Source organism: Rhinatrema bivittatum, chromosome 6 (assembly GCF_901001135.1).
Source record: "Rhinatrema bivittatum chromosome 6, aRhiBiv1.1, whole genome shotgun sequence".
Classification (NCBI taxonomy): domain Eukaryota; kingdom Metazoa; phylum Chordata; class Amphibia; order Gymnophiona; family Rhinatrematidae; genus Rhinatrema; species Rhinatrema bivittatum.
The window spans coordinates 246,502,413-246,522,055 of NC_042620.1; the positions used below are offsets into that span (position 1 = coordinate 246,502,413).

General features: G+C 40.2%; 1 pseudogene; it reads left to right on the forward strand.

Annotated features, from left to right (window-relative positions):
* The first annotated feature begins 8,348 nt into the window (after nt 1-8,348).
* Nucleotides 8,349-19,361, forward strand: LOC115094685 (annotated as a pseudogene).
* The last annotated feature ends 282 nt before the right edge of the window (nt 19,362-19,643 follow it).

Here is a 19,643-nt window from a genome sequence, read left to right on the forward strand (position 1 = left end):
CTGTAAGAGCCACATGAGGTGATAAGAACTGATGTGTATTGTGCCTTTAAACTATCCAGAGATACCTTCAGCAAAGTTTATTTATTTATTGCCAGTTTTTATATATCATACACCCAGCAAATTCTGACCAGAATGGTGAACAACCACATATCAGTCTATCCGAGTCTCCTGTATTTTATTGGCATCTACATCATGCACAGTGGCAAAGAAGTTACACTTGTTCCAGGTAAAAGGATTACAATGTCATCTCTGCCATCAGGGCCTTGAAGGAGAAATTCTTTCCCTCTACCAGTAAAAGAAGCCAGCCCTGGGGGTCCAAGAGACTGTGAAAGAGTTGTTGGAAATTGAGCCAGCCCAAGATAAATTCTTTTACGACCCCTTGGTACTTGGGTGCTATTCTAAAATGGGGTTACATTTAATACAGCAATATTAGTTATTTACCCTCTGTGTCATGGTCACAGAGAGATGGCACCCATATCGAAAGGAAACAGCTTGATCCATCTAGGTATCAAATATCCTGGCTCTCTTCTGTCTTTTAGATTTGGGGAATTTATTAAAGGAGCTCAGGCTCATAGTTAGCTTCATCATAACATAGTAGATGTCAGCAGGTAAAGACATGGCCAGTTGAGATTTTTACATTTTCGGTAGATGAGCATATAATGCCAATACCAATATTAACGCTCCACTTTCCCTCAGGTTGTCTTTTACCTGATATCTCAACCATTTACCCACCACTGCCCTCTATATCTGACCCAAGCATGCCCAAAATCTTTTTAAAATATTGGCTTCAACTACTTTCACTGGTAGGCCATTTCAAGCCTTTGTCATCTTCAAATTTGAGTCATACATGATCAACCATTAATTAATACAACACCCATGCTCCATTGCATGTCTTATTGCCAAGTTTAGTAATATTTCTCCACAGCCACTAAAATTAGTGAGACAGTTGTCCTCAAAATCCAGACTTTCTATGAAGTTTGGGCATTAACCATGGTTCATCCATAAATTACAGTCACCCATCTCTTATCTGACCCCCATGGCACCTGAGGTACTTTGGATAATTAGAAGATTCAGATATCTGATTAACTAGGGGTTTGCACTGGCAGTGGAAACATGGTTACTTTTGGAGGTGTTCTTGGTTGTGCTGCTTTGTTTCATGTTTTGCATCTGCTGATTTTCATATTTGAGGAGTCCATAATAAATGCCCTTTTTGTAGTTTTTCACACTTGGGCGTCTGTGAGTGCATTGGTGTCTTCATGGAGTGTTCATCTTTAGATGCTGAAGAGAAAGAGCCCCACCCTGTAAAGCAGAAAAGCAAAGAACGGAGTTTCACATTCCAGCTGACAGATGATATAATTTTGGCTTGTTAAGCCTATCCTGCTACCAGTATGTCCAAAGCTCTTGGGACATCAGCTGGAAACTGATACTGTTGACATCATATGAGGAAATCTGTTTTAGTTCAGCCAAGAGTTGAGTGCACTGGTGTCTTCTTCATGGTTACTGGACAAACCGGGAACTGCCTGATAGCACTTAGGAAACGTTGATGTAATACTGCTATTGATACTAATGAAAATCAGAGCCAAATAAAATAGGAGTGCTGGATTTTTGTGCTTTATAGTTTTCTTCAGTTTCTTAGGAAAGAAGTGGGTCACTTTATAGAGCAAATGACCCACCGGACACCATGTGATAGGGAAAATGGCCGGTCAGCATCATTTTGAAATATGGTGCTGACCAGGCCTTGGAGCTAGGGGGTGCTCTAGGCCCCCACTGAACCCCAATGATGAATTTTGGAGGTATGGGGGATTCGGAGTGGGGGTGGGGGCCTGGCTGCCCCTCTAGATCACCAGAGCCTTTTTTCAGGTTGGGGGGGGAGGGGGGAAGAGCTGGGGGGGACCACTAGACCACAGGGATATAAATATATTTGGACTAGGGAAGGGGATCGAGGTGGGTTGATGCTAGAGGAGGGCTCTTTACCTCGGGCAGGAGGTTATGTTGTATGCATGGGGAAGGGTTTAAGAAAGGTGGAGGGCATCTTCACATTTTTTTTTAACTTGTGAAGGTCACCGCCACCTCTACAGGTGGTGGGGGTGGGTAGGAGTTGCCAATGACCCCTGGAAGCTGTTTAGTATATTTGGGGGGGGGGGATTTTTGGGCCTCAGGCACTTTAAGCAAAGGAGACCCCAGCAAAAGTGAGCCATAATTTTGTTCCAGTGTTGCAGCTTGATATTTTATCACTGGTTTCTCCCATGATAAAAAATCATGCCATGCGAATGCGATGATATTTTGTTGGGGAAGGGCAAACTATCATGGGAGTCCCCCCACAAAATAAATTGCACACCATGTGATAAAATATCATGGTATAGTGAATGACCATGTAAGTTTTTTCTAAATATTTTAAAATCTGCAATTTGCTAAAGCTGACTAGGCAAAGAGTATAGGCCCAATGATCCAAAATGCCAGTCTACGAATACTACATAGGTGGACATCCTTCAGATTGGGAAGATAAGAAGTAAGAAATGCTCACTTACGGAATGCAGCGAGCATACAAGAACATACTTTGCAAGCAGGTTGACTAAATAACAATAATCTAATACAGTCAACAGGAATGCCTGGACCAGAGTACAAAAATCATATTTAAAGAGGATGTCCTTAGGGTGCCTGATCAAAGTTTATAATCAGCTTCTGTATTTGGGGTTTTAGTCTAAGATGACTCCCAAATTGTGCGCCTTATTGGAAAAATTAACTGATAGAAATCGCCTTCCATACTGAACATTGCACATCATTCCTGACCTGTTGCTTGCGGCCAGATTAAAAAAAAAAAAAGTTTGGAACCAACACAGTACCATGTCACCAATACCAACCACTGTAATAACAGTGATTGATAGACTCAAAGGTGGCAGATATATTTTTTTTATATAAACAAATAAGGCACCAGATGTGTCTAATAAGACCAAAATAACAGTATCCCTGTTATCAAGTGCACTCAATAATGAGTCAGTCAAAGAAACCAACAAGGTCTCAGCAGAATGGCCCTTTTGGAACCCAAACTGCTCTAGGTGTATTATATTATTGTCTTCCAAGAAGTCCTCTACTGCACTAGAACAATTTTTGCAATTGTTGGTAAATTAGAAATAGGTCTATAGCTAGCAGGCTCTGCAAATGGAAGGTTCGATTTTTTAAAACTAGTCTAACCACTGTTTTTTAATATATCCTCATAGCAATGATAAGTTAACAATCTTGCATATCAAGTACCCACAATATTCAAAATGGGCAGGCATCCAATGGCCTGAAAAGTGTTGTGTTCCGAGCTCGTGGAAGGCCACGAGCGCGGCCCCCTACCTCACCCACTACAGCAACCCGCTGCGGGAACTGTGGGGGAAACCCCTGACCCGATGCCTGCAGCTTTGGTGCGGGCTCCCGCCCTGGCCGCCAGGTGGGGAGCCGTCCCTGCTCCTCCCTCGCGGCGTCCGGCTGCATTTCCTCTGCGGAGGAAATCCAAGATGGCCACCACCATCTTTAGGCGCGAGGCCGCGCCTCCTCATTAGCTTTAAAGGGACATGATCCCTTTAACCAGGTTCAGCTGTTCCCTGTGAGCCAGAGCAGAGGAAGTATAAAAGGAGACTTCCTCTGCTCATTCCTCGACTTGGCAACGTCCTTCGTTCATCAGGTCTGCTTGCTTCGGTGAGTCTTCCTGTGCTTTGGATCCTCATTCCTGTCTTGTCTTGGAGTTCCTGGTTCCTGACTTCGGATCGACTAGCGATGATTCCTGGTATTGACTTCGGATCAGCTAGCGGTGATTCCTGGCATTGACTTCGGATTGGCAAGCGGTGATTCTCTGGTGTGTGACTTCGGACTGGCAAGTGGTGATCCCTCGGTGTGTGATCTCGGACTGGTAAGCGACCACCCTCTGGCACTTGACCTCGGACTCCTTCTTGACCATCGTCTCCAAGGGCCCGTCTGTCCCAGCGGCCCGGGTCCCTACGGGCTCCTCCCGGGGGGGACCGCGGGTTTCCAGGGGTGAAGCTCCAGTCAGCCCTTGCACCGAACTTCTTGACCTCTCAAAGGTCCAGCTAAGTCCCAGCGGTCCTGGTCCCTACGGGCTCCTCCTGGGGGGACCGCGGACTTCCAGTGGTGAAGACACACTTCCTTTCTTCACCTCACGACTCTTCGTCTGCCTTCACAGTCGCCTCTGTCTCCTGTGCCGAGGATCAGCTGGTCACGTCTTCTGTTTCTGCCTCGCCACCCAACGGGAGAACCTACGGACCATCATCACAAGGTATTCCATCCTCCCATCGGCCCAAGGGTTCACAAGCCTGAGCATAACAAAAAGGACCTATTTACCCATTATTTTCTCTACTTCAGTAAGGGACACTTGAATAAAGTTATCACACACACAGCAGTGGAAGAACAAATTGTTACCAGATTGCAAATATTCTGATAATCAGCTCTTAGTTAATTTTTGTAAATCATCTAGCTTGCTGGAACAATAACTCTCATATGCCTCACAATGCAGGCTACTATCATATAGCTCTCTTGATGATTCAATGCAGCCTACAGCTGGGAAGAAAAATAGGCCTTTTTAGCAACAACAAAAGCCTCTTTGCAAGCAAGCTGAGTGTCTTTAAATAATGTTTCTTGATCTAAGGAACCACCCTTGTGCCACTATCACTCTGCCTGGCAACTTTCCTTTTTAATAAAATAAAAGAGAAAGAGAATTAGGGAGCACACTTTGCCCTCACGGTATCGCATCAGGCTTTTAATAGTGCAACAATGTACAATCCCTTTCCATATTAGTGTTGAAAGACTTGGCCAGCAATGTAACACTGGTAAAAATCAAGATTGCCTTTTAGTTTTTCCTCACTGTTTACCAAGCTGTGATGAGTCTATAGCCCCTTGGAGCAGTTTATTAGATTTAGGATCCAGCTTAAAACAATACAATGTCTTTGGCTTAAAATCAAACTCAAAGTCATTATTGGACAATAACACAAGACTAATAGCTAAATGTGACACTCAAGCCTCAGTCTGCTAGGATTCAGGAATTAATAGATCTAATGTGTGCCTTGCCGTGGGTTGATCCATCAATCAGCTGAACTTATATTGCTGTCCTTATTTAGTAGTGTTCTAACTGAAATTAACTACAGCATGCTATAGTAGTAGAAGGCAGAAAAAGAGCAGCTGGCCCATCCAATCAGGCCAGTTATTCCTCTCCACACACTCAAGATACATCCTGGTCACCAGCTGTATAATAGGAATGCTTATAAGATCTCTCCTTATCCAGGGTATGTTTTGATGTTTTCCTCATTTGAATTCCACCATCTTAGGCAGATCAGCTTGCAAGATCTACTACTTAGTTCACACCTAGCAACTCACCTTTCCCATGTTTATTTACAAGATTCAGTAGTTCAAAAAGGTGCAATATTTAGTATATAATACCATTTCTAACCTATGGGTTTCTATCCAGATTTCTCTCTAGTCTAATGGGGGATACGCATATTCTTTACATCTTGTGACGTTTTCTAATTCCTAAGGCTGGATCATGTCTGATCATGATTAATAATTGTTTGGTAGAAGCTGTAATTAGATCCATCTTTGTTACTTTTATGCAGGTTCATGTTTTTGTACAAGTTTTATGTGATATGTGTAACAAATCCTTCAAGCAAGTGATACTCTAGCAGAGTTCTATCTTAAGATACTGTAGCTGGCAATGTCACTCTTTTAATGTAAAATAGTTGCCAAGCATACAGCTGCCATAGCTGTTTCTGAAGAAAACCCCCATTGGTGATGCAAACCAAATATGCTCATAGCACAGTGCGAGGAAAATGGGTTTTGCACAGTCTACAAGATGACTATATACTGTACTTTACCAAAGAGAGACCTAGAGAAAGGTATTATACACACACACACACACACACACCAGTGACTATATAAAGTCTACACCACCTTAAAAAATGTTCACCTTTTGTTGCTTTATAGCTTGGAAATAAAATGCATTAAAATAGTGTTTGTTCCAAATATCCTACCAAGTGCCAAGTGAAAAATATATTTCAGAATTTCTTAGAAAATTAAGTAGAAATAAAAACATGGAATAGCTTGGCTGGATAAGTGTCACCCTGTTGTTCTTATGTAGCAATCCTAAATACTTAAAGCTCTGGTGTAACCTATTGCCTTCAAAAGCACACACCAAGTGAAATGACCCTACCTGTGTTAAACTGTATGGATTCACATGACAGCAGGATAAATTCAGCAGTTCCTGCCTGGTAATTATATTCAAAGCAAAGACCCAACCATGAGCACCAAGGAATTGCCAAAACAACTCCAAGACAAAGTTGTGGAAAGACTTATGGATGCTACAAAAGAATTGCAAAGTCCTTGAATATTTCTCAAAGCAAAATAAAGATGATTATAAAGAAGAGGAAGATATATGGCACCACCAAGATCCTACCTTGATCACATGGCCTCCAAACTGGATGACTAAGCAAGGAGACTGATCAGGGAGGAAATCAAGAGGCCAATGGCAAATTTGAAAGAGCTATAAGCTGTTACGGCCACGACTGGTCAAAGGGTGCATGTGATAACAATATTACAAACACTCTAAAAATCTAACCTATACGGTAGGGTGGCAAGAAAGCCCACCTTGAATCCTATTTGAAGCATCCAAATGAACACTCAGGGGATACTGTAGCCTTGTGACAAAATATTGTGTGTTTTGGTAAAACTAAAATAGAACTTTTAGGCCTGAATGCAAAGTGTAACATTTGACTCAAACCTAATGCAGCACATCATCCAGAGAACACCATCTCTACTATGAACCATGGTGGTAGCAGCATCATGTTATAGGAATTATAGGAATGTTTCTCATTGGCAGGGACTGGGGCACTTGTCCATTTAGAAGGGACAATGAATGGAGAAAAGTAGAGCAAGGTCCTTGAGGAAAGCTGCTGCCCTCTGAAGAAAGGTGAAACCATGACAGAAGTTCATCTGTCAGCATGATGACCTGAAGAATACAGCCAAAGCTACAACAGAGTGGCTAAGGAACAAAAAAAAAATTGTCCTGAAGTAGCCCAGTCAGAGCTCCAACCTCAATCCAAATGAATATCTGTGGCATGACTTGAAGAATGAGGTCCATCAATGCTTCCCAGGAGCTTGACACAGCTTAAATACAATTTTGTGAAGAAGAATGGTTAAGTATTGACAAATCTAGGTGTGCAAAGTTGGTAGAGACCAATCCCAACAGAGACACAGCTGTAACTGCTGCCAAAGGACTTCCACCAAGGAGAAGGTAAATTTTAAAACCCGCTCATGGGCGTCCATGTGTGTGCGTTTCCTGGCACACACACATGGACTCGCCGATTTTATAACATGCACACGCCGACGTGCATGTTATAAAATCCGCTACCCACACGCACACGCATGCCCGATTTTATATTGGCGCACGCATGTGTGTGCGAGTGCTGAATTGCGTGTGTAAGAGTAGGAAATTTTTTTTATAAGATGGGTGTGGCGATGCGATGGGCCCTTTCCCCAGTTCCCTCCGAATCTATTCTAATAAAGGAGCTCTCCGGAGCAGTAGCAGGTTGCACGGGCCAGCCGGCTGCCAGCGTGTGCTTCAGCAGGACAATGCCTAATGGTGCTGTCCCGGCCCACCCATGCCCCGTCCACGCCCTCCGACCCTGCCCCCTTTTTCTCTAACCCGTTCTTTGGCGTGTACTGGAATATATGCGCGTGGCCACAGGCCTTTGAAAATCCCAGCGGCGTGCACACAACCTGGCCTAGTATGTATCTCCCAGTTTTAAAGCACCGGCTTTTTAAACTCGGGCCTTATGGACTCATGGGGATGAAGACTTATTCAGTTGTTGAATTTCTGTTATGTTTTTTGTATATGGGAATACTTTGTCTTCTAACAAAACATTTTTGTCCCTGAAAGGTGTAGTCTGTTGATGAAGAAAAAAAAATCTCCTCTTTTAAATAATCACAGGTCTGACACATTGATAGAACAAAATGTAAAATATGTTTCAAGGGTGTAGACTTTCGACAGCAAGTGTACACATATAACCTCTGTTTATCTTGGAAGCTGCATTTCACTCATAGATGCCTTCTTAATAACATGATCCTAAAATGTTATCAATATATTGTAAACCCCTCTATAGAACAGGTATCGAAACTACTATATTGCTTGGAATTTTAACATGAAAGCTGGAAAATGCAGAAAAAAAAGGAGGGGCCAGTTCACCTTCCACCATAGCACTCAGCTTATCTTAGACAAAGAACCTTAACCATATATGAGGATGCAATAAAAATACCTACCGGTAATTTCATCAATATTAGAAAAACAAGCTAACTGATCAACCATGTTATTCCTTGTTTTTGTGCTTATCCTGGTGGTGCCAAGAGGACTGGATTTGAATGCGGTTGCATGCTCCAAAGAGAACACTTGCTCTCCAAGAAATGTCATTCACCTTATCAGAGTTGGATTAAAACATCTTGCTACAGAAATACCGGCATCTGCCATTTCTTTACAGTTATCTGACAGTCTTTTAAGGATTCTTCCTTTCAACTCTTTCAGACATGTTCCTTTTCTTAAAAGCCTTCAGTTAGATCATAATTCTTGTTTTGGGCTTTTATTGCTCTGTGCAGACCAAAGCCTTGATTTACTAAGGCTCTTCTCCCATTCTGTGTCTATGGGAAAATTGCTTAGGGCCAGATTTTCAAAAGCATTTACATTCTTAAAAATGTGTTTTACACATGAAAATGCACTTTACCCATGTAAGTGAGCTTTTGAAAATTGCTACAATATATACCATTGAAATGTCCATAGCATTTACCCTTAGGAGGAAATTTTAAAAGGAGTTAAATATGTAAATGTAACATACTATTGTAGTCATTTTAAAAAGCCATTTACACTCATGGGGTAGATTTTCAAAAACTACGCGCGCACGCTACCCGGTGCGTGCACATGGATGTGTGATCTTATAACATGTGCGCACCAGCACACGCATGCTATAAAATTCCAGATCGGCGCACACAAGGGGGTGTCTAATTTTGCAAATACGCGCGGCGACGCATCGGGACCTTTCCCAGTTCCCTCCCAGTCTGCTCCAATTAAGGAGCAGACTGGGAGGGAACTTCCCAACCCCCTACCCTAACCTCCCTTCCCCTTCCCCTATCCTGCCCTCCCTCTATCACTATCCTAGTTACCCCTAATTGTTTTATTTTACCTTTTCCTCCTGCCAAGGAGTAGGAGTAAGTTGCATGTACCAGCACAGCAGCAAATGGCTACTATACCAGGTGCCTCTAGCCCCGCCCCCCCGGACCATCCCACCCCGCCCAGAAAACGTCCCCCGGCCTATAATGTGCACTTACACGTGAGTATCCTATAGATAATTCAGTGCACATATTGTAGCAATTTTCAAAAGCCCACTTACACAGCTAAAGTGCATTTTCACGTGTAAAACGCAATTTTAAGCATGTAAATGTTTTTTAAAAACAGGACCTTAGTGAAGTGGTTCCTAAAAGTTTTAAATTTCAGCAAGAATGCAAAGATGACCTACCTTCATGCTTACACCTTTCGAGGACTCTAAAACTTTATCTCCTTGGATTTGTCTTAGTGTAACATCTTTGAAATTCACTTTCTGGTATTCTTACAGCTGCTTTCTTTAGAAGTTCTTCATTTAAGCTTCATTAAGTTCTTCATTAAGTTCCACACAAGCCTTCAGGAAACTACCCAACATCACAAAATTATCTTTGGAAAATAATCACATAGAACCTATAGAAAGAAATTCTCTCAAGTATCTAAGAAAACTACATGAGTTTAACCTTGGAAGGAACTAGATCTGGGTGATTCAAAATGATACTTTTAGCCAATTAAAGAAACTGAATGTGCTAAACTTAGGACATAACCATATAGCTCATCTTCCTAATCAGCTTTTCAAAAATTTGATTGAGCTCAAATCCCTGCACCTTGAAGATAACAGAATTACTAAAATTAACTGCTCCTGTAACAGCCTGTGTGATTTTAAAAAAACTGCAGCTCAATAATAATCTTATGCTTTTGCTTCTTTAAACAAACTGGAGTTTCTTCATTTTGACTTCTGTACCCAATTCATTGTTTTCACCCTTATCTAAACTGAGGTATGTGTTTTTTTCCTATAATCCACAGAGCTGTGACTGGAAAATGGCTTGGTTACCTAAATGGATTGCAACCTATAAAAGGACAGTTGAAGGGCTGAATTGTCCCATGTTCACAATGTTGGAATATTCTAGGCCTGAGACAAGCAGTTGCTTAATGCCACAAGAGAGGAAAAATGAAGATAAATGTGAGGAGACCAACACTAATGCTGCTCAAAATTTGCATTCTGCTTCTTGTATCTTATATTTATTATGTTCATTTTAAACAATTAATTGTGACATTTAAGAAGACATATTTGAATCTATTTCAAATATAGGAAGAAATTGAAAAATGTTTGACCATGAATATTAATGCACTCTTAACTAGCTAAGGGGCCTATTTACTAAAGGCTTTTTCCCATTCTGTGTCTATGGAAAAAATAACATAAGATATGCCTTACTGGGTCAGACCAAGGGTCCATCAAGACCAATATCCTGTTTCCAACAGTAGCAAATCCAAGTCACAAGTATCTGGCAAGTACCCAAACATTAGATAGATTACAAGCTACTATTGCTTACGAATTACCTGTTTATAAATTACAGTCATAGAAGTTTATAGATTTATCCTCTAGGAACTTATCCAAACCTTTTTTAAACCCAGTTACACTAACTGCTTTAACCACATCCTCTCGCAATGAATTCCAAGCTTAACTATTCGCGGAGTGAAAAAGAATTTTCTTCTATTTGTTTTAAATGAGCTACTTGCTAACTTCATAGAGTGCTCCCTGATCCTTCTATTATCTGAGAGAATAAATAACCGATTTACATTAACTTTCATAATTTCCTTTCATAATTTTGTAGACTTCTATCATATCCCCCCTCACTCGTCTCTTCTCCAAACTGAACAGCCCTAACTTCCTTAGCCTTTCCTCATAGGGTCCTTATCATTTTGGTAGCCCTTCTCTGCACTTTCTCCAGTGACTAGTGCGGTGACCAGAATTGCAGACAGTATTCAAGGTGTGGTCTCTCCATGGAGAGATACAGAGGCATTATGACAACCTCCGTTTTAGTTGCCATTCCCTTCCTAATAATTCCTAACATTCTGTTTGCTTTTTTGATCACCATAGCACACTGAGCCGATTTCAATGTATTATCTACTAAGATGCCTAGATCTCTTTCCTGGGTGGTAACTCCTAAGGTAGAACCTAAAATTGTGTAACTACAGCAAGGGTTATTTTTCCCTATATGCATCACTTTGCAGTTGTCCACGTTAAATTTCATCTGCCATTTGGAAGCCCAATCTTCCAATCTCGCAAGGTCTTCCTGCAATTCATCACAATCCGCTTGAGATTTAACTACTCTGCATAATTTTGTGTCATCCGCAGATTTGATCACCTCACTCATCATACCCCTTTCCAGATCATTTATAAATATATTAAAAAGCACCGGTCCAAGTACAGATCCTTGAGGCACACCACTATTTACCTTTTTCCACTGTGAAAACTGACCATTTAATCCTACTCTCTATTTCCTGACTTTTAATCAGCTTGCAATCCACAAAAGGACATCATCTACTATCGCATGACTTTTTAGTTTTCTTAGAAGCCTCTCATGCAGGACTTTGTCGAACGCCTTCTGAAAATGCAAATACAAGAGATCTAACAGTTCACCTTTGTCCACATGTTTATTCACCCCTTCAAAAAAATGGAGATTTGTGAGGCAAGACTTCCCTTGGGTAAATCCATGTTGGCTGTGTCCCATCAAACCATGTCTATGTAAATGTTTTGTGATTTTAATATTTATAACAGTTTCCACAATTTTTCCAGGCTCACTGGTCTATAGTTTCCTAGATCATCCCTGGATCCCTTTTTAAATATAGGGGTTACATTGGTCATCTTCCAGTCTTCAAGTACATCTGATGATTTTAATGATAGGTTACAAATTAATTGAAATAAATCTGAAATTTCATTTTTTAGTTCTTTCAGAACCCTGGGGTACATACCATCCTGTCCAGGTGATTTACTTCTCTTCAGTTTGTCAATCAGGCCTAGCACATCTTCCAGGTTCACTGTGATTTGGTTCAGTTGATCTGAATCATCATCCATGAAAACTTTCTCTGGAATGGGTATCTCTCCAACATCTTCTTCAGTAAACACCGAAGCAAAGAAATTGTTTTATCTTTTCATGATGGATATATATATATTCGGATATATTTTAAAAAGTTTTTACTGTGAGTTTTTGCCTTTACGGCCAACTTCCTTTCAAATTCGCTCTTAGCCTGTCTTATCAATGTCTTACATTTAATTTGCCAATGCTTATGCTTTATCTTATTTTCTTCTGATGGTTTCTTCTTCCAATTTTTGAATGAAAATCAATTGGCTAAAATAGCCTCTTTCACCTCCCCTTTTAACTATGCTGGTAATCATTTTGCCTTCCTTCCACCTTTCTTAATGTGTGGAATACATCTGGACTGTGCTTCTAGGATGGTATTTTTTTAACAATGTCCATGCCTGTTGCACACTATTTACCTTTGTAGCTGCACCTTTCAGTTTTTTTCTAACTATTTTTCTCATGTTTTCAAAGTTTCTCTTTTGAAAGTTTATGTAATGGGCCTGATTTTAAAAAGCATTTAAAAAGCATTTACTCAATTAAAACTGAGTTTTACTCAGGTAGGTGGGCTTTTGAAATTGCTACAATATGCCATTGAATTGTCCATAGGATTTACTTGAGTAAATGGCTTTGGAAAATTCCTAAATAGTAGTTACATTTATGTGCGTAACTCCTTTTGAAAATTACCCCCTTAGTAAATGATTCCTAAATTTGTTTACTTCAAGATGATTCCTTACTTTTTTGCATCTTGCCTGGTATAATGATATTAATTTGTAAATATGCTATTATTTTATATGAATCATTATTCAGAGATTTTAAAGAGGCTGTGAACAAAGTATTAAAAAAAATATGTTCTTTGATAATAAACATAATCTCTGAACAGTTAGGACTTTTATTATGATCAGAGATGTAAAAGTTCCTCCAGAAATTACTTCCCAGGAAGGAAATACACTTGCCATATGCAACCGCCCACTCCCCCTCACCCCAAAAAACAAAATATAATCTCTCCCTTCCACCACATGCAGCCTTCTCACTCTCTTCCACTGCCCATGCAGAAATCTCACTGTTCTCTTCCACCCCCTACCTCACTCCTCCCTATACTGCTGCTACCTTTCAGGCTCCCACTGAGGCTGAAATTGTACTTCTGAGACATGATCAGGCTGAAGACACAACTATCTCCTCCCTGGCCTTGTTTCATCCCCATTTACATAAAAATCCACTCGCCCCAGTTGAGCAGGGACGTGAATTTTCTAATTCTGGACCACAATTACATATGAAAGCTACAAATTTGTGTTGATGCACAAATTCTACCAAGACAAAATTATAGTTTTATGGAAATCAGTAAATAGTCTCGAGTGCAGGTGCTCACATATAGATATTGTGGAGTTACATTAATCTGCAGCTAGTTTATGGGGTTTTTTCAGTAAGTGTTTATACATGGAGATGGTAGGGATATTTTATCCTACAAAAGTGACTGAGATTATTTTTGCACCATGCGAGAGGGTGCAGGTATTTTTAATTCCTTACCACTACTAGAATATTAAGAATACTTGCAAATATGTAGTCTGTAGGTGAAAAATATATCCATTTAAAGTTCATACTTTACTTCAAATAGTTACAATCATCTCTGAAAACAATATACAGTATGTGCTTTATGTTGTATCTGGCAACAAATTATTAATCCTTCTCCCCCCCCCCCAACATACACACACATACACAATTCTTGTTTTATCTAGGGAATGCATCCTTCATAATACTGAATATTTTTCTACAGTAAGAATGTATACACAATCTTCATTCTTCCTGTTAGCTAACTTTCTTAATTTGCAAAGTCAAGATGCCACTTATATTCCTTAATTATGTATAGTCCTTTCTTATCTATAATAAGTTTCTTCTTTCAGATTTGCTTTAGGCTCTGCTTTGATCCTATGAATTTATTTAAGTCAATTTTAAGAAACCGCTCAGGGCAGATTTCAATAGAAACACAAACACTGCAGCGAAGACACAGCAAATAAAACATAAAATAAAATTATACAAACAAATAACAGTAATGTAATACATAGTAAAATAACAAAAAAAATTAACTAAGAAAAATAATTACCTCAAAATTGTTCCTAAACCCTTCTAAAAGATAATAGCTCTGATTAAAAAAAAACCCAACACACTGATTATGACAACTTATTCCACCCCAAGGGATTGCACAGGAAAAGCGCAATCCTGAGTAGTAGCCAAAATCATCTTCTTAAGTTACAGAAACCTTCAGGAGTTTTAACTCTTGGAACTACAAAAAGCACATGGGAATACAACATACAAGCCTGTTCATCAAATATGCTGGATCCAACCCAAGATCTTATTCCACATCACGGCTTCAAGATAATTGACTTTACATTTCAAAAAACTAAAGCCATCGGTAATTCTAGAGTGTGATCTGCATATTCCCCATCATTCTTTAATGTCCTTATTCCAGGTTTTATTATATGGGTAAAAAGTTAGCTGCATAAGTTATGGGTGAATCGGGCAGATCAATTTATATCTCTATAGTAGGCCCACCTAGTAACTGGAGGTGAGGTTTAGGTAGTAGTGTAGGGGTTAGGGGTCACTTTTACATGCAGAGTGAGCTGTACAAACAGAACAGTACATTCTTATGAAGATTTGATGTCCTTCAGAGTGAGGAAACTCACACAAATATGAGATCTGTACAGTGTTCTCTCAACCTAGCTTAATGAACTCTCTACCTGGGTAATATCAAGCTAGGTTGAGAGAAGGTCATCAAATCTTCACAAGACTGTACTGTTCTGTTCATTCAACTCACTCTGCATGTAAAAGTGGCCCCTAACCCCTACACTACTACCTAAACCTCATCTCGAGTTACTAGGTGAGCCTCCTATAGTAGCATAAATAGCCCCTTACTATGGTGCCACCCCCAGAGGCTCTCTCCCTATCCCTTTCTCCCACCCAAAATCACAAATTCCATTATGGGCACAACACATGAGATTGCACAGTTTAAGGCAATTGAAAAAGGTATAGTTATTTTCAGCATTAAAACTGTGCGATATCATGCGTTATGGCTTTGCACTTTGCAAAGCCAGCCCATTTTTGCCGAAATCCGACCCCCAATCCCTCCCCTTTTAAAAATTTGTATCGTACCATGCGTTATGGTGCTTATCGCATGCATTAAGGCATTTTTTGCATGAGAAAACGCCATAAACACAAATTGATACATGACCCTGTTATGCGGCTAACTAGTGATATTCACCTAAGCTAGACATTAGGGATGTGAATCGTGTGCCCGATCGTTTTAACGATCGGGTTTGGCTGGGGAGGGGGGGGGAGGAAATCTGATCGTTAGAGATGTGAATTGGGATCGGTTCCGATTCCAATTCACATCACTAATTTTTTTTAGTGAGGCCTGCGCCGATAAAAAAAAAAAAAAAACCCCGACCCTTTAAAATTACCCCCTTAGCCTCCCCCACTCTCCCGACCCCCCCCCCAAACTTTTTACACATACCTGGTGGTCCAGGGGGGCCATGGGGAGCGATCTCCCGTTCCCAGGCCATCAGCTGCGCTAAAAAAAATGGCACCGATGGCCCTTTGCCCTTACCATGTGACAGGGTATCCGTGCCATTGGCCGGCCCCTGTCACATGGTAAGGGCAAAGGGCCATCGGCGCCATCTTTATGAGTGGCAGCCGATGGCCCGAAAGCGGGAGATCACTCCCCGCGCCCCCCCCCCCCCCCGGACCACCAGGTAATTTTAAAAGGTTTTGGGGAGGTCGGGAGGGTGGGGGAGGCTAAGGGGGTCGGTTTAAAGGGTCGGGTGGGTTTTTTTTTTATCGGGCCATCGGCGCCATTTATATTAGTGGCAGCCAAAATGGCGCCGATGGCCCGAGAGCGGGATATCGTGCCGGGACACCCCCCCCCCCCCCCACCAGGTAATTTAACATTTTGGGGGGGTTCGGGAGGGTGGGGGTGGGTAAGGGATTGGTTTTAAAGGGTCGGGGTGGGTTTAGGGGTTGTTTTGGTGTGCCGGTTTTCCCGCCCTCCCCCCAAATAATTCCTGTGCCCGATTTAACGATTTTTGATGATAAATCGGGGGAATTTGTATTGTATCGCGCACTCTAACGATTTTTGACGATTTAAAAAATATCGACAATTTTTTTAAATCGTCAAAAAACAATTCACATCCCTACTAGACATGCCATGGAACAGGTCTAAACTTAACCAGTTATAACTTAAACAGCTAAGCGTGAATATATATATATATATATATATGCATATATCCAGCAAAGTTACTTAAATGGCTAGCTTTGAATATTTAGTAAGACTATCCTGGGTCTACCACAGGTATTATCACTGATAAGTATCACAAACAATATACCCGTATATTACAGTTAAATATTTTCAATTTTTATTCATTAACAATCCTTTAAATAAACATAAAACATCATCTATTACATCAACCATTTATACCACTCTCATTCATACACAACAATAAAGTATTAAAAATTTGACAATACAAACTTGTTACACTTTAACAATACAACAATATTGCAACACTCCCTAAGTTACAATGTAAACATACTCCTCATTTACTAAGTATCCCTATTACATTTGGCACAAGATTTCTTTTCACTGTTATAATAGCATGCTTCTTCTAAACGATCATTTGAAATTAATGCTCCTTATTACATTGCTGTTTGTAAATCAATATTTCTTTTATAACATCCCGACAGGAAGCTCCTGTTTCACCCGTTGGTTTCTTCAGGGGATTTTGTTCACACACTGATTTTCATTTAACCTCTTCTTGAGTTTAGCACGCTTATTCCAAATTCACTGCCCAACTCACAGCATAACAGGAAACCTATTTTCCAATCCTCACTTGTAACTTTCCCTTAAATGATTGTCTATTTCATCAGAACCTGCTTCTTTCCTCTGAAAGCCATATTATTTATCTGTGTGTCATATATCTTTCCACTGGGTTCTCAACAGATATTTCATCATGTCTTCCTCTAACAAACATTTCATCATATCCACTCCAAGATGAGATTTGGGCAAGGTGAACCTTGCCCAAATCTCATCTTGGAGTGAGTTTCCTCACTCCAAAGGTCATCAAATCTTCATGACACCACTGTTCTGTTCGTAGGTGTCACGTAGAATGTCAAAGTGGCCCCTAACCCCCTACACCAGGGGTGGGCAATTCTGGTCCTCGAGGGCTGCAAACCAGTCAGGCTTTCAGGATATCCTTAATGAATATGCATGAGAGAGACCTGCATACAAATTGATAAATTGACTATCTCTCTCTCATCATCTATCTCATCACCCCCACTCCCTCACATTACCCCACCTCAACTAAATACAACGATGGAAACTTTCGAGACCACATCAGCACTTGAGATAGAAAACATACTCAAAAAAATGAAACCATCCCCTCATCCCTTAGACACAATTCCTACTAACCTACTCATCGCAATAAGGAACTCCATATCAAAACCAATTGCAGACATCATTAATTGCTCTCTTTCCCAGGGTCTAGTTCCCGACCAACTTAAACTAGCTATTCTTAAACCTCTACTTAAAAAACCGAACCTCCCTACCACTGATCCAGCTAATTTCCGCCCAATAGCCAATCTGCCATTGATCGCCAAACTCATGGAAAAGATAGTCAATAAACAACTATCTGAGTATCTGGAAGAAAATAACATTCTTGTATCATCCCAGTACGGCTTTCGGAAATCGTTAAGTAAGGAATCTCTCCTTATTTCTCTTACCGATGCTATTCTAGCTAATATGGACAAAAAACAACCACATCTTTTGATTCTATTAGCTCTCTCTGCGGCCTTTGACACTGTCAACCATTCATCTCTATTAAAATGTCTGGCAGATATAGGCATTAAAGGAACAGTCTTCAGTTGGTTCAAGTCCTTCCTAGCAAATAGACAATTCAAGGTAAAGATTAACAACAAAGAATCACAATCGATCCCTTCCAACCAGGGAGTCCCTCAGGGTTCCTCCCTTTCCCCTACCCTCTTCAACATTTACCTCCTACCTCTATGTCGTCTACTTACTAAACTAAATCTAACTCACTATCTCTACGCGGATGACATCCAGATACTCATCCCAATCACAGAATCCTTACAAAAAACCTTGAATCACTGGAACAATTGTCTGCAACAGATCAACCAGCTTCTCTCTAGCCTTTGCCTCATTCTTAACAACAACAAAACTGAGATTCTAATCATCAATCAAGACATCAACTACAAACTCCTAAACCCAGCTGACCTACTTAGTTCATCCATTCCCATATTAAATCACTCACCACATGTTCGAGATCTTGGTGTCATGCTAGACAATCAGCTCAATCTTAAAAAATTTATAAGCACTACCACCAAAGACTGTTTCTATAAGTTACAAGTCTTGAGAAAGTTGAAACCTCTTCTTTATTTCAATGATTTTCGGATGGTTCTACAAGCAATTATTCTATCAAAAATCGACTATTGCAATTCGCTTCTTCTTGGCCTTCCTACTTCATCAATCAAACCCCTCCAAATGGTACAAAATTCTGCAGCCAGAATCCTTACCAATACGAATAAAAGAGATCACATCACCCCCATTCTCAAACTCCTCCACTGGCTGCCAATAAAGCAAAGGATCCTATATAAAGTATACACTGTAATTCATAAATCCATTCACAATATCTCCCCTCTTCAACTAAGTACCCAACTACGTCTTCATTTTTCTTCTAGACCCATCAGAGGAGCATATAAAGGCACACTCGATGTACCCTCAACAAAATCTTCACAATATAAACGTGCCATATCTACAGCAGGCCCCATTCAATGGAATGCCCTCCCACCAGATATTCGGCTAGAACTTTGCCACTCTTCATTCAAAAAAAAACTTAAAACATGGCTTTTTAGCTAAGCTTTTTCTGAACCATGAACATTTTTTCCCTCCAGCTAGCAAGAGCGTCTCTTCATCACAAACTCCATGCTCTTTACTACTACCTGACTCGTTATCTAATTGCAGGACATATGAGATTCTCTCAATTATACTTTTATGATTTTTATTTTTATGTTTAATAAGACCTATTAACTAAGTTTTTTGTTTTTTTTTTGTTTTTTTTTTAGGTTTCTCTTCTCTTTTCTTTTAGTCATTAATGTTACAACATTATTGTTAAGTTTTGAACTAATGTACCCTATTCCAAGTTTCATAACCTTGTTCTATGTAATGCCTTTATTGGTGTTTTTCATGTTCTGTTTCAATGTAAACCGATGTGATCTGTATTTCATACAGGAACACCGGTATATAAAAACCAAAAAATAAATAAATAAATAAATACACACTGCCTCAGTTGTATGCAAATCTATTTCATGCATATTCATTAGGGGTATCCGTTTTCACATGCGATGAGCCCTTAACGCATGCGAAAACG